This window comes from Tiliqua scincoides, chromosome 4, assembly GCF_035046505.1.
Source record: "Tiliqua scincoides isolate rTilSci1 chromosome 4, rTilSci1.hap2, whole genome shotgun sequence".
Lineage (NCBI taxonomy): Eukaryota > Metazoa > Chordata > Lepidosauria > Squamata > Scincidae > Tiliqua > Tiliqua scincoides.
Window position 1 is genome coordinate 117,016,230 of NC_089824.1, and position 12,380 is coordinate 117,028,609.

The 12,380-nt window shown below is 43.4% G+C and overlaps 1 protein-coding gene across 3 annotated transcripts in view; it reads left to right on the plus strand.

Annotated features, from left to right (window-relative positions):
- SMG7 (SMG7 nonsense mediated mRNA decay factor) overlaps positions 1-12,380 on the plus strand; it is a 75,090-nt gene that overhangs the window by 6,377 nt on the left and 56,333 nt on the right. The gene's annotated exons all lie outside the window — the stretch shown is intronic.

The following is a 12,380-nucleotide window of genomic DNA, read 5'->3' on the forward strand; positions in this document are numbered from 1 at the left end:
AAAAGTTTATGTGCTTAGGGCCCAATCCCATCCAAATTGCCAGTATTGATGCAGCCTCAATGCAGCTCCAAGGTAAAGGAACAAACATTCTCTTACCTTGAGGAGGCTATTGTTTGTTACTGGATTATCTTTGCAATTTGAAAAGGGCTGAAGTAGGTAGAAACAAACTTCATTTGGACCCAAGGTTCTAACCCATTCTGTAGTAACCAGGAAGTCGTTAATGCTATAGCCCAGAGTCCGAAAATCTTGTGTTGCATTGGAACTGTTTTAAAAGGGCTTCGGGCTGTGGTTTTCAAACTCACAGTTTTCAAACTTCACGTTGGCGGAGTGCAGTTGCCCCACTCTCACTTTCCCTGACCCAAGGAGCCCTGCAGGTGCTCGCGCCTGGCTCCCCACAGCCAGGGATAGCTGCTGCAGGGACTCGAGGGTGCACCCCAAAAGGGGAAGTGGGGCGATTGCACACCGCTTCCGGTTTAGTGGAGCGGGGCGCGATCGCTCCGCTGTCACCTTCACTGACCCGGGGAGCCTGCCAAAGATCACGCAGGGCTCCCCGCACTCCCAGGGAGCTGCAGGGAGCTTGGGCAAGTGCACCAAGCCCCTGCAGCCCCCTTGAGTGTCGAGATTCTGGGGATCACGCTGCTGTCTCCTCCCTGCCTCCTGGCTGCCCCTGCCCCTTAAGGGAAAAGGGACCAGGACCCTCAGGCTGGAGCATCGCGACACCCCAGTTTGAATACTGCTGGCTTTGGGGAATCTCTATATAATCATTATTTTTATAAAACTTGTACAGATGTGGTTGTTGCCTTGTTGTGAGGGTGATGTCCCTTTTTTAGATAATGTTCAGGGATTAACCACAAATAGTCCAGATGATATTGCACATTATCTTGCAGTTAGTTCATTTATAATTTTTATAGACTTGCATGTACTTTGCCTTTGATAGCGATCTTCCTGTCAGGCTAATAGAGTAACAGCCCAATCCTATTCATGTTTGCTCAGAAGTAAGTCTCATTAATGTCAATGAGGCTCACTCCCAGAAAAGTGTGGATAGGATCGGTCTGTTAGTTTCTTAAAGATCACTCTTTGAGGACATGAGGATCTCCATATGTCGATCTTAATCAGCAAATTGCTCCTCTGTTCTTTTAGTGCCAATGCATTCCTTGAGATAATATTTCTGTAGAACTAGGAAAACCATGTAACATTCATAACCTGATTGCTATATAACTCTGACAGAGAGATGGCTTTTTTAACCATTACTATCACTTCCTGAGGTCTTGAAGATCTGCAGCTAAAAGTGCCAGAGCTCCAGAACAGCAATTTTTCAATCACTGTGCCAAGGTATATTGGGGTGCTGTGAATGGTCTGCAGGTGTGCCAAGGGAGTTTGGGGGAGGGTCATAAATTGGTAGGGCCGTTGGGGGATGAGTCCCATACTGGCGGTGTGGTGTGCCTTCCAGTTTTCAAAAAGTGATGTGTTCCTTGACAAGTTTAGTGCCTTCTCAGTGTGGCATCAGTAGAGGTGTTTGAAAACGGTGCTATTTGCCTGCTGAAGAAAGCCCATTGCATTCAGTGAGATTTAGGCTATAATTCTATCTTACTCACCAGAAACAAACACCTCTAGCTATGAGATGAAAAAGGTTGAAAAACACTGCTCTACAGAACATATGCTGTGGAATGAAGACTTTATATCATGCTAGCAGTCTCCAGGCATTCTGTTTGGGAAGATGGTCCTAATTAATGGGGGAGCTGCTATAAACATGAAAGATCTGTGGCTGAGCCCTGCTGCTGTCCCAGCAGTCTTCGAACACTAACTGTGCAGTATGTTGCTTAGTAAGATTCTACAGCCTCTATAATGTTTATTAAGGAAACTATTATATAAAAATTTTACTGGTCTTTTAAAAATAGTATTGTGACTGGATTAGACAGAAACATATTCACTATGCTGTTGCATTTTTTATAGCATCTTTACAGCATAGTTGTGGCGCCACTACAGAGAATGCTCACCCTCATGCCACCATCCCTCTCACTTGGGATAAAGGTGGCACTTGCAGGAAGACCCCCTCAGATGAGTTAGGAGATTGGGCCAGAATGTATTGGACTACTAGGCGGTCCCTCAGATAACCTTAACCCAAACCATGAAGGGCTTTAAAGGTCAATACCAGCACCTCGACTTTTGACTTGTATAATTTGAACTGTAATTTGCATAAACAAAATTAGAAAATATGACATTGATGAGAAGGCTATTGCTACTAGAAAGTAAAGAACTGATCTGGTACGGACACTGTGCAGCCGGGATTGAGTCCTTGTTTCAAATGATGTCTCCAGACTACAGGCACCTGTGTTCCTCCATCCTGGATAAGGGAGTTCCATAACCAGAGTGACACTAAGTTCTTTCATATGTAGCCACCAGAAGTATTTCTGTTGGTGGTGAAGCCTGTAAAAGGGCTTTCCCCAAAGACCTCAGGGGACAGGCAGTTTCATGTGGGATGAGGCAATTATTCAAATCGTCAATGGTCATTGGTGCTTGTGTGCTTGGGAAGTAGAGTGTCCTAGTTCATACACTACATATTCAGTTTCCATAACATGGAAAGCTGGGGAAAAAAAAGAATAAAATGCATGTGTGGCATGGATACAGAGATCCCCTTTATAAATTGGGATTAGGGAAAGGAAACTTTGGTTTTATAGCAAAACAGCATATAAAGGAGAATTTCTCCCATAAGAAATCATGTAAATGGGACCATATGTCTATCCATACCCTACACCAGTGGTTCTCAACCTTTTATCACCAGGACCCATTTTTTAGAATGAGAATCTGTCAGGACCCACTGGAAGTGATGTCATGACTGGAAGTGACATCATCAAGCAGGAAAATTTTTAACAATCCTAGGCTGCAATCCAACTCACACTTGCCCAGGGGACTATCAATAGCCTTTTGACATTGATAGTCCCTAAATGCAGTCACATATGGCAGCATCAAATCTAATATATTAAAAATAAAATATTGAAATGAATGGGGACCCACCTGAAATTGGCTCACGACCCACCTGGTGGGTCCCGACCACAGTTTGAGAAACACTGCCCTACACTGAACTTGGAGGAGAATTTTTTCTCATACAAAACAATGGAATAAAGGTAGGGATGTACTCTTGAACACACAGAAACCAGCACACACCTTGTATCCATTCACAACAACCCAGAAGGGTCCCTTCCACCTATAGTGCACTGTTACAGCAAAGGTCTGGATGTTGTCTCCTGTAAATGATGGTGTTAGCCATTTGCCAGTGGCAGATGTTGTTTGCATATGTTCTTTCCTGCTTTGTTGTTTATGTGGTGGCATGCAGAGCAGTCTATAATCCCAAGTGCCAGAATATGGGTCTTATGGCTCTCTCTGTTGCTAAAGGGCATGTGGTGATTTGCAGGTAAGAAATGGTGGGGAGAGCTGTGTGCTTGGAGCTGTACACTAGCAACTTCCTTCTCCAGATGATATAAAAACTTCTGGGAATTTTGGCTGGTCAAAAATGTTGCAGGGAAGATTAAACATGTGACCACTTTTTTTCTCTCTCCTGAAAAATTCACTTACCACCTCTATGTATAGCAGAGAAGCAACAGGTGTGATTCTTATATCTGTTGAAAGTGTAGATTCCTTTCATACTGGTCTGTGTGCATAAAAGACTTTTCGAAGTGGGTTTCCCAAGTCAAATTGAAATTAATGGGAATTAGTTTTGACTAATTGACTAATTTAACTAATTTGACTAATTTAACTTGAATCATTGATTTCAGTTGTGCTTGTTAGAATTTACTTTCTTAGGATATGATCTAATCCCAAAGTGTGGATTTCGACCCACTGGTGAGTCATGAGCTCATGTGCGGTGGATTGCAACCAGGGCCCACCTGCCTGCCCCTGGGACTGTTTGGTTCTATATTGGAGCCATTTCGGAAGGAGGGGTGCGGACCCAGTGATGCTGCCAGCCACAAAGCCTTACTCAGAGGCCTTAGAGGCCTCTTTCTGGGTTGCTCTTGTCTGGGGACGTATTCTGTTGGCCTCTGCAGGCATCTGAATGGCTTGCAGAAGTGTCTGGAAGTGACTTCGAGTTTTCAGATTTAACATCCAATTTGCCTCAGAAAACCAGAAGTTGCTTTTATTTGTTTCTGAAGGCCATTCTGAGGCTCTCAGATGCCAATCAAGTGGGTCAATTTGGAAGAGGCCTCTGGGGTCTCCCTAAGCACCAACAGAAGCATCAGGGTGCAGAAAATTTTGGGAATCCCTGATCTAATGTATATGGTTGTCCAAAGAGATTTGATGATGCTATTCCCCATGTGTTATACTGTCCTTGCAGTTTGCTGCTTGTATATGGGGAATTGATTTTCTTTTTCAGAATCCATAGACCTCACCAAATAGTGTCAAGAGAGAATTTTGTGTGTGTGTGTGTGAGTGAGAGAGAGAGAGAGATAAATAGGTTTTTGGTCACCAAAATTGTGGTAATTCATCCCTCTCCATGTTGGTTTGGAGCTTGAGGAGCCAAGGAAGCCCTTCCCCCACTCCATTCCATAGCAGGAAAAGATGGTACAGGATTTGTCTCTTTGGCCCTACATCATCAAATCATTCTAGGCACTACAGCCAAGCAGTCATCAAGCACGCTTTCTGTGCTTCCCTTGCTCTTTCAGTTAGTTTTCTTTTTTCTTGGAGAGAAAACCAAATGCAAGGACAACTTGCATAATTGGTGCAGAGTTCTAGAAGACAGCATATGAATAGTCTTGGCTAGAATGGTGCTATGATGACAAAGCTACTTGGAGTGAGAGGCAGTTAGCAGAATAAGGCTGCAATCCTAACCACACTTTCCTGAGAGTAAGCTCCACTGAACAAAATAGGACTTACTTCTGAGTAGACCTATTTAGGATTGTGTCCTCGGATGTGTATTTCAGTGTTTTATGAGTACATACCTGTATGGAAAAATATATAAAATATGAACCACCAAATAATTGATCTAATCAGTGGGATTTTCTTGCTTCCTAACACTACATTTCATCTAAAAGTATTTGCATAGCCTTCTAGCATCAGTACCAATGTTTCTTGCCTTTTAACTAACTTTAGTGATTATCTGGATACATCTGGCTTGTTAATTAACTTTCGGACATTATATTTTGGTAGTCAAATATGGCTCAGCTTCTCTGAAAGTACTACCTTCTCACATTTTTCTTGGTCATTTTCACTGTGTATTTTTTTTCTGGTGTAGGTTTCTTTCATTTTTTTAAAGTTGTCTTATTGCTTCTGTGTTCTCCTGTAAGATGAAAATACTGTGCATTTCTTGCTTATGAAATCCATATGTTCTTTAAAACTTAGTGAGGGTATGAGACTGTAAGTGTATACTTAGTCTCTTCCTGCCACTTTGTAGCATTTGGAATAAGAAATCCAACATTTACCACAGGTGGAGTATTTACCTGCATAAATGTTTCATGTGCACCCTCTCATGCTTAAATTCACTTACCAAATGCTTCTGCCTATCCACATGTAAGGTTAACATGCCAGTGATTGGTGGCATGAATGGGTGTGCCAATGTTGTGGTAATGCTACATGCAAATAGGTTGCTATACTTGCCACACATGTGCTGTAGTGCACATAGAATGCACTGTAGATGCATTAGATGGATATTTACTTGTGGCTGCTGTTGCATCTGCTTTGGGAATACCAACTTACTTCAGTACCCTTCAGTAAATGCAAAATGACTGACCCAAGTGAGGAGTGTGCACAAGCAATATTGCCTTTGTTGGAAGCCCGCTTTTATTTCATACTAGGAGACAGGACCAGCCTTAGAGCAATGGGGTCTATGTTGTGACATTGGGCCCCATTCTCTGCTCCTCCCTTGCACTGGGGCGGTGGGTAGATCTCTTGCTGCTGCTGTATCTGGCAGCCTGGGAAATCAGTTCTGTGAGCAATGTGTGGGTTTGCTCGCCTTCTCCTGGGACTATTTGGTCTGAAATGGGCCTCCCAGAAGTAGTTGGCAATGACGTTATGTCACTGCCAACTACTTCCGAATGCCATACTTTGCACCCAGCACCACAGGCTTCTGGCTTGACACAGCTGCAGTTGCCACATCAGCCTGATGAGTAGCTTTGGGTCCCATTGGCCCTGAAGCCAGCCCTGCTAAGGGAATGCCTGTCTTCATGTGCAGAGAACACACATTGAACATTGTAGACGACCCATGGGGGAGGGAGCAATGTGTCCTTACCCACAAACTCATTGCTTGATCCCCATGAGTGCCAGAATTTAATGTCCCATTACAAAGTTAACCCAGTTAGCATACCAGTTCTGTTCAGTGTTAGTGCATTATGAAGGTCAGAACCTTTTCAAACTCTGGATAACCAGTGCTCCTTCCCCTTTTGCATGTTTGGGCACTAAATGGTGCTGTTTTCCTCTAGTTTCTTGAGAAACAGGAGGGGGTTCAGGAAACTTCTTAGTTTGAAATCTATTCTAAATGATCACAAGCTTCTCCCTGGAAATAACTTTGTCTCCTAGTGGTCCCAGTAATGTGGGAGGAACGGTCAAAGTAAAGAGCTGAAATTGGAGGTTGTGTGTAGGGGTGAAGGTATCAGCTGCCAGGAAACAAGGGCTGGGACAGGAGCTCTGATAGCAGGTGTTTGAGTGTCAAGGTTAAAACTATTTTTAGGAGAAAGTGCACAAACATAGCATGGCATGTCTGTCTATGTTTTGAATACTGTCTTTACAAAACTATATGCAAAAGAAGGTTTGCATTTGATGAAGCAAAACAACATTGAGATCTGTGTCCAGAGTAGCTTTGCTAGCTAATATAGCTGTTCTTCTAACTCAGTTTAAAATAGTTTCATGTATTTTATTTTGCATGACATAAGATGTTCTCTTAAAACACAACAGCTGTTAACCAAGAAATAAGTAGAGGTGTTTAAAAACAGTTATTTATTTTACTCAAAAGTGTGCCCATTGTGTTCAGTAAGATGCTGTAGTCCTATCTTACTCAATGGAAATGAAACGTTTCTAGAAAAGAGTTAGGATAGCTACAATTCCAAATACAACAAATCCAATTTTAATTGTTTGATTGAATGATTTGTATACTTCTTTTCCTTCCGAATAGTCTAAGCGCTTTATCTGGTTAATCGTCAGATATTTAGGAAGTGCAGGCTTTTGAACTTCTGTACTGTTGAATAAAAATGTTTACATAATAGGAGTGGAGATTCCCATTTTAAGTGGACTTCTAAAGGGTACAACAGTTTCTATAAATATTCCTGAGAAAGAGATGCGAGTTCATAGATATCTTGAAATACTGGAATTCCTCTGGTTCTTAAATTTAATTACTAAAATTATGGAACTTTGTGAGCCACCTTGGACAGTTGCTTTGGCCTGGGAAAGGAGGGATAAAAATTTTTCAAATAAATTTATACAATGTTCTAGTTAAATTGATAGGTACATAAGGTCTTAATGGGCAGTGAAGTTGGGGTGAATACATACTTCATGGGGTTTATATGGGCCTTACTTAGAGCCCAGTCCTAAACTCTTTAGTGCTGGCAGTATGTGCATAAGGCACACCTGCAACACCCTGTGCAGAGTCAACACCAGAGCTGGCCCAGCACCAGTCAGCACTGGTTCCAGCACCGGCTGGATGCTGCTTGGAGCTAGGTAAGAGGTCTAGGAAGCAGTGAGGGCCTCAGGAGTGGGGGGGCATTCCAAGGCAGGGTGGAATGGGACAGGATGAGGAACTGGGCTGGGAGGTGTGCGACTCAGAGCTCTGCTGGATCCTGAGCTCTGTGTTGGCCCAACATGGAGCTTCTCAAGTCTGTGCTGGCAAAATAGCTGGCACAGACTTGAGAAGCCCCATTGTGGGGCTTGGAGCTTTCCCTGGGGGAAGGGGACAAAAGTCTTCTTCTCCCTGGGGAGATCTCCGGTGGCTGCAGTGCTGCCTTTAGGATTGGGCCACCCATCTGTTTGTAAATGGTAAAGCAGATAATTTGGTGTGTATCTCTCTCTCTTCCTCCCCATCTCTAAATCATTTCACAGTCCTGCTCCCTAGGTTTCTGATCAGATATGGAAGTGTAGTAAGAATTTCACAGACAATACAGGCTATCATGTTAGCTGATAACATGTGCCTGCTGCCATAAGTTATCATTTGATAAATGGTTGTATTCACCCAATGTGTTTGACTACTGTTAGAATTCCTTGGGTTGTCTCTTAAATTTAGTTAGTCATGACTAAGTCTCAGTGAAATGAATGGGATTTGGTCATAACCAACTTCCTTGGTCATAACTGAGCCTATGATCTAAAATTTTATTGTGATAGTAACCTTATCCAGAGTAGACCTATGCTCTTCCAGTGGGTCAGAAGTTGACCAACAGTACCTCTGTCTTGTCTAGATTCAATTTCAACTTGTTTGCCTTCTTCCAACCCATTACTGACTCCAAATGCTGATTTAGAGCATCCAATGTCTCCCTAACTGAAGATAAAAGAGAGAGGTAGAGTTGGGTGTTATCCATATACTGGTGACAGCCAACTCTAGTCTCCCAAGTGACCTCCCTCAGCAGTTTCACGTAAGTGTTTAAAAGCATGGGGAACAAGATAGAACTCCAAAGGCCAGCACCACCTTCTGGAAAGTACCCTGCAGGAAGGAATGGATAACAGTAAGTAAACAGTAAAAGGCTGTCATGGTCATTGGTACCAAAGCGCTCTGAGAGATTCAACAGAACCAGCAGAGATGCACTCTTATCCACTTCCTGGCATAGATCATCCATTGAGTGACCAAAGCAGCTCTGGTTCCAAATTCAGGTCAAAACTCAGATTAAAATGGGTTGAGAGAATTTGTTTCACCACTGCACACTTGAGTACCTTTCCAAAAAGAAAGATTGGGATCCAGTCAGAAATATACAGTGGGATCTAGGGAGGATTTTGTTCAACAGAGGTTGAACTGTTGCCATGCCAGAACAGGCAAGGGTCGAGCGTGCACGTGGGTGTTCTCAGGCTCACAGGAATTTAGTCCATGTCCTGAGGCTGCATATGCTGAAAAGAATCTAAAACAACTGGACAAATGGGTGTGGAGGGAATGTCCCTTTAAACCATCAAAGTTGAGTTTAAGCTCTTGCAGATGAAAGTTCTTATCTGCAAAGTACTTACTTAGTAAAGTCACAGTGGGTTACCAAGGTGCCCTCTTTTAAATCCACTAAAGTATAATGGACATTGAACAGTCCTTTTGAATGGCTCTCTGTGAATATGATGGTGGCAAGGAAGTAACCCTTTTTTTGCTGCTATCACTACTATAGAATAGTTCTCCAATCCCATGTTTGATTGAATTTTTCATAATATTCCTCCATTGTTGCTCAGGTTTATCTCCCTAGACCAGTGATTTTCAACCTTTTTCGTCTCACGGCACTCTGACAAGGTACTAAAATTGTCAAGGCACACCATCATTTTTTGACAATTGACAAGGCACATCATGCTGTTGGTGGGGGGCTCACATCCCCCAATGACCCTACTAATAAATGACCCTCCCCCAAACTCCCGCAGCACACCTGCAGACCATTTGTGGCACACCAGCAAATGAAAATGGCTACCAAAGACACCATTTCTAGCAGCTCTGCAGTAAACTTGGGTCTTAGCTCTGTGAGAACAGAGGGGACGCTCATGAGTGATTGTTGAATGTATGTAATTAAGAGCAGTGCAAAAGAGTATACAAAGTCTCTTTCTTTCACTATCTAACTGCAGTCTGTTCCCACACACTTAGCAGATTGAAGAGCAGGGATTCCAGGATAGATAGTCCCTTTGTTTGGGAGGAGGTACTCACTAGCTAAACTAAGTGCTACCTTGCCTGATAATTCTTTTGGATTCTAACTAAAGTAGCCTAAGATGGGGGCCAACACCCTCCTCACCAGAATGGAGTTGGTCACTTTGCCCTCTTTGACATTTTTCAGTAGCGTCTGTACTGGGGCATACCACAGAGCAGAAAACGGAACTTACAACCTGTACCTGCACTGTACATGTTGTGTAAAGATTCCCTGGACCCTTTAAGGGGCCGGTGGGGGGTTGAGGGCAGCAAAGCAATCAGCAGGATTATGTTGCTAACGGGGGCGTAAGCGAGTTGCTTATACTCATGGAGGGCTACTGCAAGCTGCAGAGGTACTGGGAGCCTCATGCAACCCTGTGGAGGGCTCCCTGATGCTTAGAATGTTGAAACTGAGCAATCGCAAAGCACTTGGTGTTTGCAAATGCAACTGGAAAGTGCTTTATGATAGCTCCTTTTGAACATTCTACGCTTCAAAAAACCCTGTGCGAGGCTGTGCCAGGCCCTGTGCAAGGCTCCCCATGCCTCCTGTGGGGAGTAAAACCCCTGAGAAGTTTGAGAACTACCAATCTTTAGGATGGTTTCTAACTCTTCCTTTCTAGTCACAGTAGTCAAATGGATGGTAACTTGGCAGCTCCAAACTTTCCTGGATGAAACACTTTCTTGGTCTATTTCCGTCTGTTTGTTGGCTGCATTTTGGGTCTGCTTCATGATCTTCACTGAAGAAAGAGATCTCTCTCTGATTTTCAGTATGGAATATGGTAATCTTGTGGATCACCTGTAGGATTTGGAAGCACTACTTTGCTATGGTTCTGCTCCTGTATCACAAGTAGATTCCAGAAGGAATGGAATCCTTAACTATTGTGTAATCAAGAAGTCATCCTCCTTGACTATTGTGCAGTCTACACTGTAATTGGAGAAGTGGCACCAGGTAGAGGTTCGTGATTGCTCATAGTGACCAAATTTATAGGGCTTGATTAAAATGGCAGACATTACTAGTGGTGTGCATTTGGGGGGAGATTGTAGGTCACATCTGAGCTATTTTTCCTTGGTAATTCTTGACAAGCACATTTGGCATAACCAGAGAATTATCTGTTTGACAATGCACCATTCCTTTGCAGAATTGTGATTTTATTAGCATGTAGGCGACCTTGTTTTGAAGCCCACCCAGAACTCACCACAGACACCCGCCTATAAGTCGATCTCACAGACAAGTCAAGGGCAGGTTTTGGACCCCAAATCATAGAATTTTCTGTGACCCTCGGATAAGTCGGGGCTTAAACTTAGGGGGGTCTGACTATAATTTTATCTGATTTTACCCGAGACCAGATCCAGAAAAATAACCTTCCAGTAAGTGTTGCCTAAAAACTGTACAGTTTCTAATTTATTAACAATACAATAAAAGATCATAAGATGCATTTTTGTTCATTAACTTTTAAAATTCTGGTCTTCACAACATTTGTGTAAACACTGTCAGAGTAAGTGTTGTGCTTGTAAGCAACATACCAGTAGAACCATCAGTCAAATCCTTCTTTAAGGTGCCTGGCATGTTAAGCCAGAGACTCTACATATGACATGCAACATAAAACATGTAATTGGGAGTGTGCAGTTTAGTTCACAGCAGGGAGACGAGCAACAAGGACTGAGGTGCGCACAGTTTCAACCCTCTTTACTCAGAAGCAGACTCCCTGCTTTCCATGGGTGTTAGTCTTATGTACTGGTGCATTGCAGCCTGGGACTTTGTTTCAGATGGAAATGAGGATCACATCCTGGGTTTTTAAAAACCAGACCCCTAAACTTGGGGGGGGGGGGAGGGAATTCTTTGCAAATGACTTGCCAGGAATGTTCAGAGGCAGCAGCAAATGAAGGAGGCATTTCCCTTCTCCAAACTGGAAGGGAGACAAAGGGGTTTCTAGGAATTGTGGGGAGGCTTTGTGGGAGCATGTGCTGCATTCCATAGCAGCAGCCCATACAGACTACAGTTCCCAGAAGCGCCTTCACTTCTCTTCCTGTCTGGAGAATAGGCTAAAATGGCTGCCTCTGAATACCGTAATTACTGGTAAAAATTCTGCTTTTTCCCCACCTGCTTCCTGCTTCTCAACCCATTTCCACCCCCCCCCCCCAACTTCACCAGACAGCTGCTGAGCCTCCAGAAGCTCCTAGAGGACGCTGCTTCATTCACTGCATTTACCTGGGTATAAGTCAGGATCTCAGGCTCCATTTTAGGCATAAATTTTTCGATCTATAGGCGAGTATATACGGTTTTTCCCCATAGTCTGTAATCTCAGCCTGGTCTGTCTTCATGCTGCAGTAACTCATGAAAGAGGCTGATATAGAATGGGGGGATGCTAATACAGGTATGTCCCCATATCTGTAGGGGTTCCAACCCCCCCCGCAGTTAAGTGAAACCACATATACAGCCATACACCCCGCACCCTCCCCTTCTCTTCGGAGGTTTGTCTGAGTGCACAGATGTCTGTGCCGGACTCAGTCTGAGCCTTGGAGGCAAAAACACATGATTTCTGGTTTTTCAGAAAAAACGGAAGTGATGTTTTTAATGCCTTATAAGACATTTAAAATGTCGCTTCCA